At 39.5% G+C, this 21,095-nt stretch overlaps 1 long non-coding RNA gene across 1 annotated transcript in view; it reads left to right on the top strand.

The window, feature by feature from the left end:
* Positions 1-21,095, top strand: part of LOC135297454 (uncharacterized) — a 61,370-nt gene that overhangs the window by 19,417 nt on the left and 20,858 nt on the right. The window contains exons 6-12 of the long non-coding RNA XR_010359461.1: positions 858-940; positions 3,007-3,124; positions 4,611-4,735; positions 7,485-9,901; positions 15,353-15,503; positions 15,624-15,741; positions 18,273-18,362. This is a non-coding gene — a long non-coding RNA (uncharacterized LOC135297454). The remainder of the gene's footprint in view (positions 1-857; positions 941-3,006; positions 3,125-4,610; positions 4,736-7,484; positions 9,902-15,352; positions 15,504-15,623; positions 15,742-18,272; positions 18,363-21,095) is intronic.

Genomic DNA, 21,095 nt, shown 5'->3' with positions numbered 1-21,095 from the left:
GTATCTCAGCTTTGACAAGAAAACACAACCAATTCCACATGTGTGGTAGAAAAAACATCTATTCTTCCAAAATATATAAAAAACAATGTAAACAGAAGAATGGGTATTTCACAAAGACGCACAGAAATTCATGTTTTCTGTGTGAAAAAAATTCCTAAATCTCACAGTGTTAGATTTGGTCTCGCTGAAACCATGAACTTCTTGAAAAGATAAGGAGAGAGGAAAGGCAGTTTTGAGAGAGTGCTCGGTCATCTGCGTTTCTAATGCACTGTGTCTGCTTTGGATAAGGTGTGCATGCAGTGACTGTGATTTATGACATACACTTCATGAAGCACTGTGGGAATGTTGTCTCCTGAACAGTTCTGACATACAGGAAGGCCATTTTAAGCATAAAAACCCGTACTTATTTCAAGAACATGCGTAGACTATGAATTCAGGACATTCCCAGGGTGGCAATAGAGGTGTTTTGCATGTGATACTTCAGAGTGCAAGTCCAGAAAGCGAGGAAGTAGGAGAAGGATAGTAATAATTAGAGATATGTTTGAGAAAGTTCTCTATTATCGAAATCCCTTGTTATGGAGTAAGGAGGTAAGATGAGGAAAGAGAACGTCTGAAAAAGAGAGAGAAATGTAGTACCAGGCGGTGTTCCCAAGACTCTTCCTGGAATAAAAGACCACCTCCCATTTTGGTCTTCTACAGACATAAGCAGAAGCCCTGATTCCAGTCCATCAAATCTCTGCAGAACTGCACTAAGGAATTAACTGTTCAATAAAGCCCTATTTGCATTGTATCTTTTAACAAAACCTATTGTTGACAAAGCTTACAAAGCAAAGACATTACTTTTTTTTTTCTTTTAGTTTTCCCAAGACTACCTAGAAGTAAAATGACAGATATGGCACTGCATAAATAACTGCTGATGTTTCTTCTACTTGTAATCCAGGTGAGGATCAATTCACAAAAAAGGAAAAAAGCTATCTTTTGTGAAGTGCTTTTAATAGCTATGGAGAAATTAAATACTTGACACAAAGAGACATAAGGGTATTTTATTGCTGAATATTAGTACCTACTGTGTGCATTATAGAGCTGTGAAATGCAGACTTTTCAGACAAGTCTTGGAAGTTTCCAGACGTTATTACAGCATGGCTTATTGCAAACTTCATCCCCTCCTCTGGGGATGGCAGAGGACTCCGACATGGGGTGGCTTCTGAACTACTTAGTCAAACCTGCCATTGATGAAGCTTCGTTTCTCCCTAGATAGCTCTGAGGTATTGTCTCCATCCAAAAAATAATTTTACATTTGTGTAGAACTTTTTAAACTGCAGAATCTTCTATTTATTTATTTATTTTATATGAAGAGAATTTTAACTCTCGCAAAAAAAAAGTATGACACATATTTTCAGTAGAGTTGAAATCTATGTTGAAGAATAATTGCTAAGATTAGCCTGTGTATTCAAGCTCCCAGAAAATAAAGAGCATTTTATCACATATATCTATTATAACTAAATCATGGCTGTTATATATAGAATACAGTACCTAATATCCATCTAACTACAGATTAAATCTAACTACCATGGCATTTTTCATTGGCTGAATGACATTTTTAATAGAGATCATAATTTTGGCACTGATGGCAGTAGTAATTTCTTCAGTAAATCACAATGCACTCTCTAAGTAGAAAGAGCTTTGCAATTTCCCAATAAATGGAAAAATAATTTTGCAGGATCAGTAAAGGTAGCAATAATTATTGTAAGGCTTATTGTAGTTATTGCAAAGAACCTCAATTGTTCAACATAGCCAATCAGAATTAAAACAGCATAAGAGTAGAATCCATAACAAACATAAGTGCAGCACAGTTAAAAGAACAACTTTTTTATTGCTAAAAAGCAGGAAAGCACAGAAAGGGATGAAGTGATGGTTTCAGAAGCAATGAAATGCAGAATGTCAGGTCACATCATCATGATAGAGGTGTGAATAATTTTTTCCAAGGTCCGCTTAGAATTAGGCTGTAATTGGTAAACGCAAAAGGGTTTTAAAATTTTTTTTTAATTAAAAAGGCCACTGATATCCCAATACACAGAGACATTAAAATGTTCCAGTAGCTGATCCCAGCTGTATGTGTAAGTGCACAGTCTGTTTATTGTTCTCCACATTGTTGCTTACTTTGAAGGCAACATGGAACCACACCAGGAATAATGGAAGATATAAACAATATTTAGCCATAAAGCAGTGCATATTAATATAGTATGAAAATTTATATTCTAAACAATCTCCTAGTCCATATACTGCATAATACAAAAAGGGAAGCTGTATATGGCTCATTATACAGCCTTGAATGTGTACTATGAAAATTTAAATTATCTCTTGCATTTTTGCCAAATGTGCTTTTGAATTGCGTGGCAGTTTTCATTTTGTCATCCTTGAGTGCATAGAAATATTAAGGAATTTCTCTGCAAAGTGGTTATCTCCAAACCCCTGCAAATTAAGAGCCTGAAAATATTGATCATATATTAGAAGCTGTTTTCATATTTCATGTACGGAAATCTGTATTTTGGAATAAACTAACATTCTGCCTTCCCTCCAAAGTTGTTTCGTATCTCTAGAGTTTTATTTTGCAATCCAACCATAAATGCAGGACTAGGAAGAATATTTTTCTTTTGTGATAAACTTGGACATCTTTACAAAAATGATGCTGAATATCAATTCTTTTGAGGCAGCACTTCAAATAAGTTCGTTTCAGTTGTACACAGATTTTAATAAACTGAAAAAAAAAGTAAATATAATTTAAAATTTTAAAAATTAATTTTATGACAATGGAATTATTTAGATTAGGGCATCACATATACATTGGAAAAAAATTAGATGGTATGAAACAATGTTTTATAAATGTTCCTTATTGGGTTTTGGGGTTTTTCTTTGTTTGTTTGGTTTTTGGGATTTTTTTTTGTTTGGTTTGGGGTTTTTGTTTTGTTTTGGTTTTTTTTTTTTTTTTTTTTTTTTTTTTTTCAGGTGGTTGTCCCTGTGTCCCTGTGGCGAGGACTTTGTAAATTTTTAAACTATTGTTGAAATCTAAGAACTAGCAATTCAGGATGACAGTGTAATATCCTTCAAAGAGCCCAGGCAGCAGGTAAGAGAGTTTTCAAATGTAAAGTGCTGCTCAGGATGACTTTATGTTTTCTTTGTCTATACACTCTTGCTTTCAACATTATAATCAGGAATGAAACCATCTGTCTTACTAGAATAAACCCATAGTGAATTGAAGGTGTTCTGGTGTTAAAACTGACTCACAGTAGAGCTGGTAAACCCAACCTCTACACTTTGTGTGGATAACTGACTCTCTCCTAGCATAACTTTTTACCATTTTTTAAAAGTCACTCCCACTAACTCCCACATTCTCACTTTCAGCTCTCTGCCCTTCCAATTTGCTTGATGTGACTGTGGGTAGTGACCTGCCTTTAAGCAGGATCAATGAAATTAAGCTGGTAAAAAAAAGAAATGCAGGAATGTTCACTGGGGCAATGAGAGCCCTGCCCTCCAGAGCTAGACCTGCCTGCAGGCACCTGGCAAGGGCTGATTGGGAAGACAAGATTCTGTACTGACCAGTGTCCCTGGAGCTCCAGCAGTGGAGCCCAGCTGGCATCCCCAGCACCCTCAGCTTTGCCCAGCCCATGCAAACTTCTGCTCCTTTGACTTTGACAGGCAGCTGAGAATGCCTCTGAAGCTCTCTGGCTGTTGGCTTTTGCAGGGAAAGCTACAAGGGTCATGTTGGTGCTTTCATGTTTCCACCCAGTTGCTAGCTCTGAAATGCTGCTATGCCAAAAGTGCACAATTGTGCCTTAGACAACATATATTTTAGACTAAGCCATCACAGTGAGCATGTCACTCAGTGTAAGTACTGAAAATGCCCTCCAGCCTTTAAAATGTTCTGTAACTGCTGTTACCAGCAGTCCAGACTTCTCTTTGATAGTAGCTGAAATTATGAATACTTTTACATTAGTTAATGTCAATCTCTGCTGGTTAATACATGATTTAACTACTGGCACATTGTTCCAGGTAGCAGCACACTGTGACAGGTCAGTGAAACTTTAAAAGCAGTCAAGAAGGATAGTTATCCAGGGAGTAATTAGCTGATTTTGTTTTGGTGATAAACATGTTTAATTGAATAAATAAAAGAGGACAGACATGATCTCACTTGTTTCTCTCCAAGGAACAGTATAAAGGTTGTTTGGTGCTGGGCACTACAGAATGAATCTATGAGAAAAGTAACACCTTGGCCACAGAACACTCACATACTAGGGAGAAAATACTGTGAGTGAATCACCTATTTAATCTAGCAAGCAAGGGTACAGAAAAAAAAACCATGAAGCTAAAGGACAGCAAATTCAAACTAAAAACAAGACATAGGTTGTTCTGGTAGGAGTGATTGACACAAACTATCTAGTGAAGTGATAGATGCTCCATCTTTCAATGACTTCCAGAACAGGCATGTTCTCTGAAGGCGTGTCATTTTTTGGCAATGACAAGTTACTCACAGGGCAGTTTAAAGAGCAGTAGCTGATGAGCTAAAGATCCCCTCTGGCCTCAAACTCTCTAAACATGGTACACTTCCACAGATCTTACAGGCAAGGCACAAAATACAAAGATGCTACAGCTTTCTTTTGCCAGCTACAGGAGAGGAGAGAAACAATAAGGGCCACAGTGCAAACTGAAGCCTGAGAGAAGTGAAACTCCTGTGCAGGTATGTCTGAAACAAAAAAAAAGGCCGTGGGATGTAAATAGATTATAGTCTCAGGGTGCAAAGAGCATGTATGAGCTTCTCTGTGATGCCTTACACGAGATCCCCCATTAGCTTAAGTGTACATTAATTCAGATGCAATATGCATAAACCTGAGCAAATCTACAAAGCTGCAACATGGAAACAGCTGGTTACTCTTTCATTGCAATGAACCTCTTCCATATGGGATGCTGGGGATCTGGGATGAAAATTAAAAACAATGCTGTAAAATGTTGTACTGGTACTTGTGCACCTGCAGTCCTGAAGGCACATTTGGCAGGTGCCTGTCTTCATATCCCCATTTTGCTGGCTAATTCCCTAATTTTTCAAAGTGTAAGGCTCTGACAATCACACTACATATTCATGTGGTGTGTAGGAAAAGTCTTTAGCACTGGGATCTAAATGTGCATCATTTCAAGGCCTTGACTCATGACCTAACCACACTGCAGGGTTGGTCACATCACCTTCATCTAAGGGAAAATACTGATTTCCAGCCTTGTCCTTGCACCCACATAGCTCCTCTGTCTGTTTTGGGAGGATGTGTGGGGAGTTTCTGGCGTGTGCTGGATTTTTATGCTTCCACAGAGAGACAAAGGTGAAACAGGAAAGAGGTGGTACTGTCTGATTTTCTCCTTGAAACAGGAAAATGTAGATATGGAAACATCTGCAAAAACACAGGAAAATGTGTAGCTTCACCTCTAAACAGTTTTTTTTTTGCAAAAAAAATTTTACAGGATATCTGGGTGAAAGTGAGGGGGCAGAGAAAGGCTCAAGGGACTTTGTCTCAAGGGACAATTCACAAATTCCCCAAATCACCAAGGTTTTAGTCCAGCAGTAAGATTTGTTTGCAGTTTCATTCCCAACACCCCCTCCCTTTCTTTCTTTTTCTTTTTATTTTTAACATAGCGTTTGTAACATGCTATTTTGCTTGTACTGCTAAAATCATGTGTCCTCAATCCTTTTTTTTTTTTTTTCTTTCTAAACAGGAGAAAATGTGATCATTATCTTGCAAAGGCTCAAGTCTGTCATTTCCTTGGCACTGCCATTACACTGATGGTATCAGTTGAAGGGAACAAGCTACTCTGAGCTATTACAGATTCATCATTAGTGTAGAATCCTATTGATTTTCCACATCTTTTTTCTAAGGCTGAGCTACATGGACAACCTATAATATAATCACTGACCATCAAGTTTAAATTGGAATTGCTATAGCTTGTTTGTCAGTTGTCTCAAAGTGGAATGAATAGCAGAAAATATTTGCAAATACTCAGTATGTTTGAATGCTAAAAATTTTTTTGTTGTTGTTTCATGGTGGATAGGCATTTTCAGATTGGTGTTTTTCAAGTGGGAGTTAGAGATACACAGTTGTTTTGGTTTTTTTTTCTGCTAGACATTCAAAAAGCAATATCCTAAGATATTCTATTTTATTCTGCCCTTAACATCCAGCCTCGATTACCTGCAGGTGGCCCAGAAGGTGTTATTTAGGTATTAGTTGGGTGTTTTCCTCCAGTTTCCATCTCTTTTCCTTTACATTGGTATCAAAGGTCTGCTCAGTGTTAAGTATGTCTCTTTTTTCAGCTTTATTATGATGAAATGTGGCTCAGTGACTCAGTATGCTCTATGGCTTCTTGGATTAGCCAAGTTCTGAGTGGATTGTTCTTTGAATGTTGCCTGCAGATTCATGAGTACATCCTTCTCTGGGATAATCTACTTAATCTTCTTTTTTACCATCAAGGGGAGTGTAATTACAACAAAGGTTGTTGTGACAGATGTGGGTATTATAAACAGGCTATCAGTGCTTTCTGAATGACTCAGGCATTAGTTTCCTTCCTACCAAACACCAATGGAATGTTCCCTGTATCTCTGTATTGTAAATTAGAATCTTGGTATAGGTTGTCATTCATTCTAACACGGTATTTTAGCCAAGTACCAATAACTGTACATTGCAATGTATGATCCCTCCTCCCTTCCTCTGTCTGCTCATTTGTTTCTGCCTCCCTTCCCCTGATTTACTTGCCACTGGGAGCCTTTATTTATTTTCAAATGGAAATCTGTCTAGATTTGCTCTTACCATGTACATCATCCAATCTTTCATTTACTGCCTCTTTATGCATTTCTGGGCACAGTTTTATTTTTCTATTAATAGAGAACTGTCTAGAACTTTTGCTCCTTTTTCTTTGTGTGTTAATGTAGCTGTTCAAATCACACAGCCCATGGCTCACTTCTCCTCAGAGTCCACTTTTTTATTATTACAAATGTGTAGTGAAATTGAAGAAGCAATCTGCCTTGCAGTACGTTTTACACTTACATGAACATGCAGACTGAAGACATTTTATTCCTAGAGGTGCCACTTTCTTGTAATTCATTTCATGCTAAATAAAATGAAGAGCTACCCATTTTACCTCTGACTTGGAAACTGAAAAACACAAGAAAGCTCCAAAATGAAATAAAATCTCCATTGACATTTAAATGTCTTTAAGGGAAGAAAATAAAAGTAAGTATAAATTTTTTAAATCCAAACGGAGCTAGAGGAACCCAATGTCCATGTATGCTTTAAAGTTATTCTGCCAAATCTAGTCCTCTTTTTTATCCTTGTCCCATTGAGTATGCTCTATAGTGCCACTATAGTATGGAAAGTATTCATCAATATTCTTGCATATAAAGGCAACACTCCTAATGCTTTGGAATTCTCTCTTTTTATTTTCTCACTCAGAAATTCAAAGTCTGCCGTCTGGGCTAGTATCCTAGTACACTTGGTTGTCAAGCAGAATGAGAAAGATGTGTTCCTGCCAGCACCTGAATGCACAGTACCTGAGCCCTCAGTGAGACCTTGGAGATTGAAAACAGCCTTCATAGGTAACTGATGATCCAGCCAAGGGATAGACAAAATTTGATCCAGCCAAGGGAAAGACAACATTTGAGACACTGCTTTCCATGTCTCCTGTCTCTGGGTTTGGACTCCCAGTTCCCAGGCACAGCCCCAGAACTTGGAGGGTTTGACAGACAAACTTTTACCCCTGGCTGGAAGGCATTACCTGTCTAACAGAGCTGACAGCACACAGGTGCCCCATCCTTCAGACTAACTCCATCCTCTCTGCCCAGCAGTTCCACCTGTGACATCAGGTTGGACACTGAAGCTGCTGAGATGCAGAAGTGTGTGCCATGCTGCTGATGCTGAGGCACAGCTGGAGATGCAGAAACACATGTGGACAGCCCTGGGCTGGAACACCTTCAGCTTCTACAGCTTGTAGGCCTGAGCCTGGGAGTCCTCCTGTTCAGTACATAACTGGGACATGGGAGTGCCAAGGAGAATCCAGCCTCTGACTCCTTAAAAACTGTAGTGCACAGCTTTCTGTCCCTGTATGAACCTGGACCGTGGAGAAGTGAATCTGAGAGCACAAACCAAACAGTGACTTCTCTCTACCTTAAGCTGCACAGTTACTTTGCAAGTATTACCTGATCTTAAAAAGCAGACTGAAACTTAGTGGGAGCTTCTCCTGCATTTCTTTCAGGCATGTCTGTGTATGTTGGCAGGAAATGCAAAGGATCTGCCAAGTAAAGAATTCCCTAGCTCTCCCTCTAGCCCCATCCCAACCTTTGCAGGGTAATGGTCCTTGCAGGAAGCAATTTTGTAAAGGTCTTTTCACAATGTGGAGAAATAGGCTATTTCACACAGCTCCTGCCATCCCAATCCAGTGCAATGGGATCGCTCAGGCCCTCCTGTATAAGTGCAGACATGGAAATGTGGGCTGAGTCTCTTTTTGATTACTTGTTTTTATTGCAACAGATTTTATGGGAAATGTAAACATTATGGACTCCATCCCAAACTAAATCATGCTCCAAGCAGTCTCGCAGCACTGGTGATAGTCTGATGCCATACACTTCCCCATGATCAGGAACAGCCTTTATCAGGCAAAAGAATACCTCTTTCCCTGTGGGTCAGGGGGCATGGGACATGCCATTCTCTCAGGGACCAGAAATAAGGGGATACAGCTCCTGGTTCCAGTCAGATGCTACAAGAACTGATTGTATATCTTGTTCCTAGCAGCAGCTTTGTGAGTGAATTGGTGAGTAAGATTTGTTTGCAGTTATATAGGAAAAATGTGAGCAACAGTCTTGACTGGAGAAGAAAGACCTGCATTTGCAAGGTAATTTATTTAGGATAAATCACATCAGTGACTCCAGCCTCCTTCAGTGCAGCTGTTTACATGAAGTGCCACCAAAACAAGAAACAGGAAGGAAGGACAACCTGAAAAGAGCGAGGTGAACAATTTTCTTTTCCAGTGGCTGCTGTTGCTGGGTTGGCTACATAAGTGACTGTTTGGCTGTGCAGTCTGTTAGAATGAAACTCATCTCAGATCCAAGCATTTTTTCCACATTTTGGGTTCATATTTACATTTGTTAAGGTTAATAGACCTGACAATTTCTTCATGTTCTCACCAGGGAGCAGTCACTGACAAACCGTGGGAGAGACTGAAACAATATTCTCCACAGAAAGGAAAATCTGTGCCTCACACATTCCTCCCTAGTTACAGTCCTCAGTGGTGAAAATCAGTGTAGTGCCCCTGAATTTACCTCAGCGATGCCAGTTTACACCACTTATAGATCTGACCACTTATCCTTGTTACTTATCTTCCTCAGTGTTCCAGCAATTGCAGTGGAGCCTTAGCATTTCCTAAACCCACTTTTTTCTTTTCTTCTAGAATATTTTGGCTAACTCTCCTGGGGCTACAAAGCCCCAGGTTCAAGTGTTCTATCTTGCCTTTTAGATGCCATCTGCAAAAAGATATTTTTTAAAAGCACGGTTTAAAAGTAGACATCAGGCAAGAGGTGTCTTTGCCCACTTGTAATATTGCATGCCTTTAAAAAGAAAATAGTAGAGGAAGCCAGTTCTCTCCTTCAGGAGAGAGCTGAATTGAATTTTTAAGGTTAGTACATAATCTGGGGAAGTATGAATCTGCATTTTTCCTATTGGTATCAGAGCTCTTAGGATATCTGAGGCAGGGACATTACTCCCTCTCCTTTCAGCTGTTTTTCCCTTCCCAGACTCCATGGAGAACTATCCAGGCAGACTTCAAAATTCAAGAACACAACTAAGACCTAAGCAGTTACCTCTTGAGCTGAGCTGAAGTAAGTGGTCATATGCCTGCTCCTAAACTAAAATAAACGTGGGCTAAAATGTATTAGCTAAATGCAACAATTTAAGGTAAAAAATCTGATTTACATTTAAAGCAGTGTAAGTGGGGGTATAGGCAGGTCCTGTGACTTAGCTGACATGTAGTACCCTGCCACTGAGGGAACCAAATCCAGTGCACGAGTCAACATAGAAAATAATCCCTTTTATCCTTATTTCAGGTTCAGTACAAGGAGGCAGGAACTGAAAATTAGTAAAAGTGTTTAAAAGTCCCTGCTTTCCAGACTAGGTTTTAGGAAGACTAATCCACAAAGCTCACCTGTATTTTATAAGATGGTTTCATTGCATTCCTTTGTGCTCTTGCCTTTAATGAAGTCTGGCTCAATTACCACCGTGCTCACCAGTGAAATATCTCCCACCACAATGCCTTAACTTTAGAGATCTCCATAATAAACATCCCCCAAAAGTAGAGGATAGCATGACATGGTCAAATTCTTGCTCTTAGCAGCCTTGTGGGGAGAAGGGTGAGTTGGCCTTGGTCAGCACCTGCTATTAGCTTCTGTGACAGGTAATACTCATCTTTCTGTGGGAGTCCAACAACAAAAGCTGCACATGGCCAAGTACTAATCATAGCTGTTTATTTGCAGATCATCCTTCCTTGCATCAAACCTATCTCATTTCTCTGCCTCCAGCTCCACCCCATGTATCCTCTGGCATTTTGGAAGCCCGGGAACAGAAATACTATGGCTTGCCATCAGTGCATCTTTGTAATCTGATGTCATATCTTGTTTGCCATGTGGTTTTTGTTTCATCAGGAAGTTCTAGTGCACATCCTGTCTGAAAAGTTTTAATTTAGTCCTTTGTCGGACAGATCTCATATGGTGACTAATGCAGGAAGAAAGACTGGGTTAAAGTCAAATAATGTCTCAAAGATTTGGCCCCAAGTGAAATAATGCTAAATAGAAATGCAAATAGGAAAAGTAGACTGGGGGAGAGAAAAGGTGCTGGCTTGCATACAGCTTTTCTTCAGAGATAAATAAATTCGGAACATTTTTAGATACAGGCTGAATAGAGCATAATGCTGTATTTGTCCTCAGCTTTTATCACAACTGAGAAGAGTGAAAAATTGCCTCATCTGTAAGGGCTTGGAATATAATGAGCAAGAATGAGCTTCTCTGTCAGTCCTAATAGCTTTCTCTTGGAACAGATAGCTGCAGTGGGGGAGATGTCACTTCTTCCTGCAGTAACCAAATAGCACTGGCAAACCACAAGTTTGCCACTGCAAACCACTGAGTTGCATTGCAATTCAGCTGGCTAGTAAGAAGTACAGACCCCTTCCATGGGACACTCTGGAGCGTCAGTTACAGGCACATAAATACAGCTACAGATGCACGTGGAGAAACACACACATAAATGCATACAGAGAAGAGAAAAAGGCTAAGAAACATGTACCCTCCAAACTGTTGTGCTCCATAATTTTAAATATATGACATAAAACTTTATTGCAACTAAACTTTGCATGGAGTAATACCAATTTTTTTTTTAATATCTCTCTACACTACAACTATACATACATCTAAAAACTGAACATATATGTAACAACTACATATATGGAGTACATATTCACATATGGACCATATATGCATTCACAAATTCATTCGGAACAGCACTGAAGAGGTTATTTTAAGTCCCTAAGATCACAAGGTTTATTTAACATCTAAACTTAAAGAACAGTAGTTCATGTTCTTACATACCACTAGATGGTGACTTGTGTAATGAGTTGTTGACTTTTATCCTACAGTACATTTTTCTTTATTGGAATGAAACAGAATCACATTACTGAACCAGAATCACAACATTACTGTCTGCATTGTTAATAATTTAGCCTAAAATACATTTCCATAAACATCACACTGGTTACAGAGGGTCTAAGGCAAAGCTATGGAAAGAAAAGGTGAACATGGTTCCTGCTAAACTTTATTTGGGATTTTTTAATATCTTTGTACAATTCAAAACTTTTGTTTTGTTAATAGGAGCTGCAGGATGTCACGTACAAATGATTAAGCTACAATTCAGATGTCTCCTGAGACAAAAAAGCATCCAATTACAATTATGTAATGCCATGTGCATCAGCTTGTATAAACAGTAAGCTTTCACACATCAAGCAAAACTGCCTCCCCCCACGTGTGCTGTGTTCCCACTCAGTGCAACCTCTCATTTTAGCTATCTGCTATTAAAAGGCTACTTCAGAATCATACTTGGCACCTTTCCCTGCATGGCTGCAGCTACCACATCAAACAAAAGCGCTTTGTTTGGCAGCTGTAGTCTTGTTCTTCAGCTGGGCAGGGGATCAGAGTCTTATCAATAACAGGCTGTACCAAAGACTCACTCACCACTTTTGTCCAGTGACACTTGTTGCTATTAATATCCTTTATTTGGCATAAGTGAGGACAGCCTTTAGCCGCAGATAAGTGGTGAAAGTTCAATGCTATCAATGCACTGAATAAGGAAAAGTAATATTTCTCTTTCTCCCCTTAATGCATCATTGAGAGTGGAAGTTATTTAGAGCTGAGCTTGTCTTTTTTGTGTTGCATATTTCACAAAACTTTCTTCAAAAAGGCGACCTATCTCCAGTTGTTTCACCCATGCTGCCAATCTTTGTCAATAGCAATCCAAGTAATAGTAATAATAAAAATAATTCACTGCAATAAGACCCAGCTTCTTGTAGTTTCATTGTTATTTAACAGACTGTGATCTATACATTATGGCTTTCAAAAACAGCTGAAGAATGAGATTGTCTTGAGGACCTTGGATCCTGAAAATCTGACTCCTTTAAGGAGACTTAAAAATCTACAAATATTAATCATTTTTGGCTTATACAATAGACCCCCTTTCTGTACATGATTAGCGAATGGTCTGTAATGATTATTCTTGTAATTCATAGCTGGAGTGAGAGCAGGTATCCCCTTGCTTTATCTGTAGTGTCCTGATGGATGACTGCACTACACGGGTCTTCCTCTCTCCACCAAATCAAATTTTCTTTTCTTATCAAGCAAACTTCAACCTGTGAACTAGCAGTTGTTTTCTGTGAGCATTTACACAAGCTAAAATTTTCTTGTGCAAAGGGAAAGCCAGACCAGATCTTGGCTGAATCAAAATGTGCCTGAAGTACCACAAAGGCATCTAAACATCATTCTGGTCTTCACCTCCCTCCACTATTGATTGATCTGTTATAGCAAGGCCTTGTGCGTGGCTGGACTTCTAGCATTTCTGGTACAGTGTTTATTAATGCCTAGCCAAGATGAAACATTTCTGAAACAAGATTAGCATCAAGTATTTACACCATTAGGATTTACAAGCAGAGGGTTAGCTCTAGAAATAGCTCGATCAAAAGATATCAGAGCAGGCAGCTATTCATGGGAAATTATTTGCAAGGGACACATTCTCCCCTCTTCAGTTGTGCTTAGTGTTTTCTTCCCACCATCAGATTCACTCTCCAGTTCAAAGCTTAAATGAGGAAAATACATAATTGCTTCCTAGAGTACAGCTCTGTTTATTTTCTGCTACCTCTCTGCTTGCAAAACTGCCTATTGATTTCTTAACGTGTGTATTTCTGTCCTAATGACTAATGACTAAGCCTTAAGCTGTGCCAGCCCCAGCAAAACAGGTTGTGTCAGTGCCACACTGAAGTGGACATAAGAGGAATTTTATTTTTTTTTAATTTAATTGACATAACCTCTGATCATGTCAATTAAATTACTGTCTGCATTGTTAATAATTTAGCCTAAAATACATTTCCATGCTAAGCTGAGACTGCTTTTATGTTCAGCTCTGTGGGGACAAAAGGGATGGGAAAAGTCCTGGAAGAGCAGAAGCTTTTTTATGCTGAGTCCATAAACTATTGGTCCAAGATATTTATACTATTTATATCCGTTGGAATATCCTAAATATGAAAATTGTTTTTAAATCTAGCTTTCTACCCTGACAGAGTGTGTGTTTGAGAGATCCAACAGTCTTGTTTTTCATTCTGAGAAAACAACAGCCAGTATCCTGGCTTTCAGAATGGATACACAGCCAAGCCTTCTGAGTGCAATGCAGCTAATTTGCAGTGTCCTGCTGGGAGCCTGGTGACACTGTAACCTGAACCTTTGATGTGACCAAAACTGGCCTCACACAGGGTACATTTCTTTTGAAGCAAACACACAAAAAACAATAACAAAACCAAAACCCAATCCCAACCCAAAAGCAAGAAAAAATGTTGGATAAGGGGAAAACAAAAATAAAATGGTGACTATTCCTTATCTAGTTTGAAACAAGAGCTTTTTCTAGACCCTAATCTATATTCTACCTCTCTTTTCACTACAGCTTGTCAGATGACTTTTGAAATGCAAGTAAAAAATTGGTAGTTCAAAAAAATTGCTCCCATTAAACTATTTTAGAGGGTTATAATCTAGTAAAAAATATGTGCTAAATCTAGCTTGCTTTTACTTGCTAAAGGGATTTTGGAAGAGTGATATGCTGTAGCAAACTATACATGCACATGCCTTGTAACTGGTATCAGCTGAAGAGTTAATCCTTATAGAAAATATACATAACATTGACTAGAACTCCTGTGATTTTCTGTTTTCCTGTTGAATAAAGTATCTGGGAACCACGAATGTGATACATTGCTGCTACTAATGCTGTAGCCTGTCCCTTTGTTTAATTACTGCAATTAATCTTAATCTGTCTTTGTTTGGCAACAGCTAGGTTAGGAAGAACCAGCTGAATGCTTTTCAAAGAGACCACTGTTTTGATCACTAAATTCAGTCTTTTCTTTGGCAGATGAAAATATCCTACATTTTATTGCAATCTGAGTAAGTGCTGTATGGTTCCCCAAAATACAATTGTGTATTACTAAGAGAGTGGGAAAAATATTTGCTGCAAAGGGATTTTTTTTTGTATACACAGTTGAAAAAATGAAATTCAGTGTATTGAGAACATTTTGCCCTGTTCTGTCTATAAAAATGACAGCTGTGTTTCACATTGTATGAACCACTCACACAAGCATTTAATTCACTCATTGTAAATTGAGCTACATAAAAATGATGTAATAATTAGGTCTGAAACAGATGGAAGTCCTACTTTAGATAATAAACTCACTAAAATAGCATTTGCTTGCTTCCTTCAATTCTATACATTTTAGTCTGTAAAGATGTACTTCTGATCAGATGACAGTAGCTGAAAATAATAGAATAGGCAAGGTTTGCAGAAAATTTTCTGACACAGAAGATCTTCATTTTTTTTCAGCACTGCATTTTTTTAAGCATTGCTGTATATATGTAGAATACTGTATATGATTTCTGGGTTGTGATTCTAGGAAAATACAGTGAAGGAGTAGCAATCTCATTGAAACAAGCTTAAATTTTTCCACGGAGTGTCAGTGAGTATAACTTTACCCCATACAGGCTGAAGGATTGTGAGCTGCTGTGGTCTTAGCTGGGCAAAGATCAGCCCTATGGGCCATTGGGTCTTTAGCCACCTTTGATCATGTGAAGAACAAGACCAACACACACAGGGAGGATGGAACACACCGGCCAGATAGTCACACATACAAAGGTAAGTTCTCTGTTTCAAATGGGCCTCCAGCACCCCTGTAAGAAGAAAAGGGTTTTTTGCTTTGTTTCCAGTGCTCATTTTTGCAAGAGCCCAATTAAGCAAAGTTTCTGCTGTTTTCAGATTCTCTGGACACAAACAAGAAATGGAATCCCATCTGCCATAGGAGAACTTCCCCTGGGAGAAAACTGGAACCTAATGCAGGATTGTGCAGAGCAGGCATTGCCTCATGAGTGACCAAGTAAACTCAGCTTCTGCAGGTTCCAGTGACAGCCTTGGTAAGAAAATACTGGATGTGTGACAGGTATTGGAAACTATGCAGAATAAAATTGGTCATTTCTGTGTGCCAAACTGTAGGGATATAGGGACATGCCAATGTTTGTGACAGCATTGCATGGCAGTGGACAGTGTGCTCAGATCATGGGATCTGGATGATTTTTTTTCTGAGTGAATGCATGCCTGACCTCTGTTCCAAAATATTTTAAACAGGAAGAAACTACCTGGATTTTCTGACCCTCTGCTTGTCTATTTTTCTTCAGCATGGGAAAGACATGGACCTGTTACAGCAGGTCCAGAGGAGGGCCACAGAGATTATCAAGTGGCTGGAGCACCTCTTCTATGAAGACAGGCTGAGAGAGTTGGAGTTGTTCAGCCTGGAAAAGGGAAAGCTCCAGTGAGACATGATACCTTCCAGTAGCTAAAGGGGGTCTGCAAGAAAGATGGGTGAAAAACTTTTTATCTGGGCCTATTGTGATAGAACAGGGAACAATGGTTTTAAACCCTGATGGAGGGTCGATTCAGACTAGCTATAAGTAATGAGTTTTTCACAATGAGTGTGATAAAACACTGGAGCAAGGTTGCTCATGTGGTAGATGCCCCATCTGTGGAAAAATTCATGGTCAGGTTAGATGGGGCTCTGAGCAACCTGATTAGTTGAAAATGTCCCTGTTCACTGCAGAGGGTTTGTATGAGATGACCTTAAAAGTTCCTCCCAACCTAAACTATTCTATGATTTTATCTCTGTCCTACTGATGGCCAGTTGTGTCTCACACAGTTTCGCTTGCTGTGAGGTGACCTTTTAATGTTTACACATTGTGCTGCTTACAGCCACAGTAACACAACTCAGTGAAGAGTTGGGGAAAACTGAAAGGGTTTCATGGATTTGTTTGGAAAATATATCAGCGTCTGTAAAATCAGTGTGATAAGATTTTATGTTAATGAATGATTTGGTGTTGGCTGGTTCATGCAGGTAAGGATGAAGAAATCCCTCTTTGCACCTATAATCCCAGTCCATGAACAAGGAGTTCTCTGCTCCAGGGAGTGCAGTCATGTTTCAGACCATTGCTCAGACTCTATGAATGAGAGCAGATTAAAGAAACAGTCAGCATTAATACCCCTGAATTTAATCAGCACAGAGTCACCCAGCTGTGTCTGGGCAGCCATCACTTGCTCCCTGGAGGCCCAGTCCAGCACTAGGAGTACATGTGCTTGTGTTTTGCAAACAAGCTTCAGTCTGTGCTTGCATGTCCTCCACAGCGATGCAAGTCTAAATCACATAGATTCATAGAAAATTACTCCATGAGTGATTAGTTCAAATCTAAGGATTTTAAAAGTGAGATATGGTGGTTTTGTTCACTTGAGGAAACATTCAGCATTTATTTATTATGAACAAACACCAGCAGATTATAATTACTATTTTCTTTTCTTATTACTCTGGCAATCGAAAACACTACAGAGAAAACCTGTCTTTGGCCCAAAGAGCTTACAAGCCAAGCAAAAGGGAAGAGATAGCAGATAAAAGTGACGGAGGTGTCCAAGTTGTCTCAGAAGTGAAATTAATAAATAGATGGCTTATTTTAATTTTGTTGTTAAAAAATAAGGAAGGAAATAAAATATCAAGATTGAACATAGTGTTGCATCTGACTCAAAAAGTGAGCTTGTTATAAGTGCCTGAGAAAATGGAAAGGAAATGAGGAGCTGGGTTTTTCACAGAGCTGTTATAAATTCCAGCGTTGGTCCCTCCCTTATCCAATGACTCACAAATAGGCATCTTCTGTCGAGACTGTTGTCTCCCAGGAGGAGAAGAGCACAAACACACTGTGAGGCTTTGTACTGTTTTAAGTTTGGGACAAGGGTGTTATTCATGAGAGGGGCTGAAATCAGACATCCAGGTCATGCCAAAGAAGTTTTCACGCATCCTGTGTGCTAGTCCATAGCACTTCTGCTATATTTGTGATGCTTGCTCTGTAGAAAAAAGTATTTTGTGTAAGCTTCAAAAAACAGTTTTCTTTACTGCTGCCCTTTATCTTCACCTGTCAGTCATGCTGCTAAGTGCAGGCAGAATCTTGTTTAGCATACTGCAGAGATGTGTCCCTTTGTTCGGTTTACAGATTCTGCACCAAGGACTTGTTTGTTATTTGGCATTATTAAGCAGCTGATTTTGCAGGAGTACATTTGAGCCATGGATTGTTTGCCAGCAGTTTGTAATAAGCCAAGAATGAGCAACAACATATAATCAAATCCATTATGACTACATTAAGATTACAGTAGAGAAAGGAAATTGAACAAACAAAAGTATTGCAAAAGTACAGCTATGAACAATGAAGATATCTGAGCAATGTTGTAAGCACTTATTACTACTTACATAAGGTCCACATGTCTGTGTACTCTCAAGCCTGAGACTGAACAGACTTTCCTTTTAAGGCTGTGCTCAGATAAGGTCAAACTCTGTTAACATGGAATCATATCAACTACAAATTTGTTTCTCAGCAGCTCTCAGAAAAACTGAAACCATCCTTAAGTGGCCAAACTCTCCCTTCAGTCCTGAAAACTTTTATTATTGAAGAAACAAGAGAAATGCAGGTAAGATGATAAAATTCCAGAGGAATATATCAACCTTAGGGAAACTAAATATTTAATATAGACACATTTAAAATTTAAAAGAAAATAGTAAATACAATACATAATGGAAAAACAGTATTTAAGACTTATTAATGCAGATACATTTGTCAATGCAGAAAACAAATAATAAAGTAGGTGTAGTGACAGTTCAGGCCTGAATGGTCGCCTTCTTCTTGATGTAGGGAGGGAATGGAAGGCAGAAAAAGTAAATATGGTCCGCTAGCAGGGAGGAGGTAGAGCACCAGACTCTACAGAAGGCGACTGGGAATAGTTTTGTAAGTCAAATGTGTTTTCCAGTTCTCCCTTATATGACATTTGCTGTGGGAGAGGCGTTGGAGGTGGCTGACAACAGCAGCCGTGTGCCCTGCACAGCCACACGCTGCTGGCCAGCCCACGCACTGCCAGCAGCTCTGACTTGCCACAGTGCACACAGGAGGGGCACCTGCAGCAAGGTCCACCCAGCCAGAGAGGCATCCTGGCTACAGAAAAGCCTCCCTTTTAAGGGAATGGTCTCATGCAAGAACTGTTACTGCATGACAGACCAGAAGTCTGTTTTTCCCTGCCAGCATCTTTTGATGAAAATTTTAATAGCAGATTTCGGATTATTTGGCTATTAAGTGGATTGAGACTTAGCTCAATCAGCTACTCTGCCATTAAGATCAGTGGCTTTCCTGGGATTGAATTTATCTGGAAAAGAATTATTCACTGTGTTCTCAGAAGGAAGGATTGTATTTCAGTATTTTGGTAGAGAAGACTGCTGAGGCATAACAAGAACACAGAGAAAGAAAATATATAGCATGCTGTGCAAATGATATGGTCCTTCTTTCTTCTCTGCATAATTCAGTCCTTGCCAGATTTTAGCAGACAGGCTGCACTCAGTTTGCCTTTCAGAGCTGATGACTGGAAATGCCAGCTCTCCCCTATTTCCCTGCAATAGGGGAAACATGCATCTCCAAACAGAGCAAATGACTCCCTCACAAGGGGGATTCTGAGTAGCTAGAAATCATTACTTTTCCCCCAGGTCTCCCCTCTGATCATTTTGTCATTTAAGCCTAGCACTATAGGATTAAAGTAGGAACTATCTGCAGGATGTAGAGGTGAATTAAGTTTATTGAGACTAAAGAGATGATGTCTTTTGGTCAGTACATTTACACTATAGTAAAGCTGGTGGGAAGCAGTTGTGGATCTGTCCCACTAGGACAGATCTGGGGTAGGAAGGGGGAGAGGGAATTTCTACCCTCTCTCTGCAGAGCTTTGTGCTCTCATGTATTTAGGCAGTAAAAATTAGTTGGAGGGGGATTCTTATTCTTCTTAGGCACAGCCCTCTTGATTACTGCCAGCAATAACACTGTCTTCTGGGAATTAAGTCAACGCCTTTGAAAATTAAATCATGGGGAGGGTTGCTGGTTTTCCAGCAGTTCAAGATCTGAAATGCCTTTCAGGCTTCACAGAAAGAAAACCACTGAGCTTTTCTTCATACTCAGAGAATGGCACAATTGTGACCTTTTTCAGTTCAGTGTAAACCATGAGAAGATCAGCTAAGAGGATAGAGCTGAGTTGCCTTGGAGAGAGGATTTGTTGGTAAACTCTGCAAAGCGAAGGGAACGTGATCAGCGGTCTCATGGGCCAGCAACTGGCCCCAAAGGGAGCTGGTGGACTTTTGGCTATCTGCAACCCAAAGTGCTGCTTGGCCACACAAAATCTGTAGCCAGAACAAGGCCAACACAGCAGCATAGCACCTGTCCAGTGTATGCCTGAGCCATATTTTAAGTCTGGGTCTGAGCTCTATTCACCCATTAAAAAGTATCTGGGCACAAGTCCTCCGTGCAGAGCAGAGATGAAGATGCTGGACAAGTAAAGCCCAGGACTGCGCCATCCCCTGCCTCAGTGCAATCAGGACATGAGCAGCAGCCAAAGCTGTCATCACTTCTTCCATGCCTGTGGAGGCACTGGGTATCTGGTGTCTGGTGCCTAGAGAGACCCAGCTTTAGTGGCTGCAGAAACACACAGACGAGCTAAAGGCATTATGACAAATGGGGTCTGGAGATTATGGGGTTTCTGCTCAGGCACTAGCCCACACTGCTGTGCTCTGTGACTCCTTTACCATGTATTCATATAATATTTGTATTCTTGATGATCTATAAATTAGATTAAAAGCAGATAGATAAAGCCTGCTGTATAGGACCAGGATGCTGAGGAATGTGTGCCAGTATCCTGCTCTGGGATCAGGTGCTCTGAAAGAAAGGCTCACAAGGCTCAGTAAGAGAATTAATAAACTCTTCCCTGGTCCCTTCTTAGAGACTTTGTTCAGATTCAGCTTGACTGCATTTAGAGGCATTCAAAATTCCTTCTTTTTTTTCAAAGGGGAATTTTCATATAGCATTAAAAGAGCAATTGGTTAATGAAGCATTTTTATGAAGAAAAATAGTTTGTGCTTATGTATGTACATTTTTTGTAAATATGAAAATACAGCATCCACCTACATGTATTTACCTTGGCATTGGCACATACACATACCAAGTATTTGCTCTGTTTCCCCATAATTTAATATGGACATCTCTAAATATCCCTTTCTTGGTATGCCCTCTCTTCCCCTCTCTCATATCACTTCAATAAAAAGCCAAAATCCACAGGAATATAATAATGCTGTACAGACATCTGAAATGTGAAAAGAAGTGAGAGAAAAACAGTTTC

This window comes from Passer domesticus, chromosome 1 (assembly GCF_036417665.1).
Source record: "Passer domesticus isolate bPasDom1 chromosome 1, bPasDom1.hap1, whole genome shotgun sequence".
NCBI classification, from domain to species: domain Eukaryota; kingdom Metazoa; phylum Chordata; class Aves; order Passeriformes; family Passeridae; genus Passer; species Passer domesticus.
The sequence above is the reverse complement of the archived record's forward strand: the minus strand, read 5'-3'. Positions and strand labels throughout refer to the sequence as shown.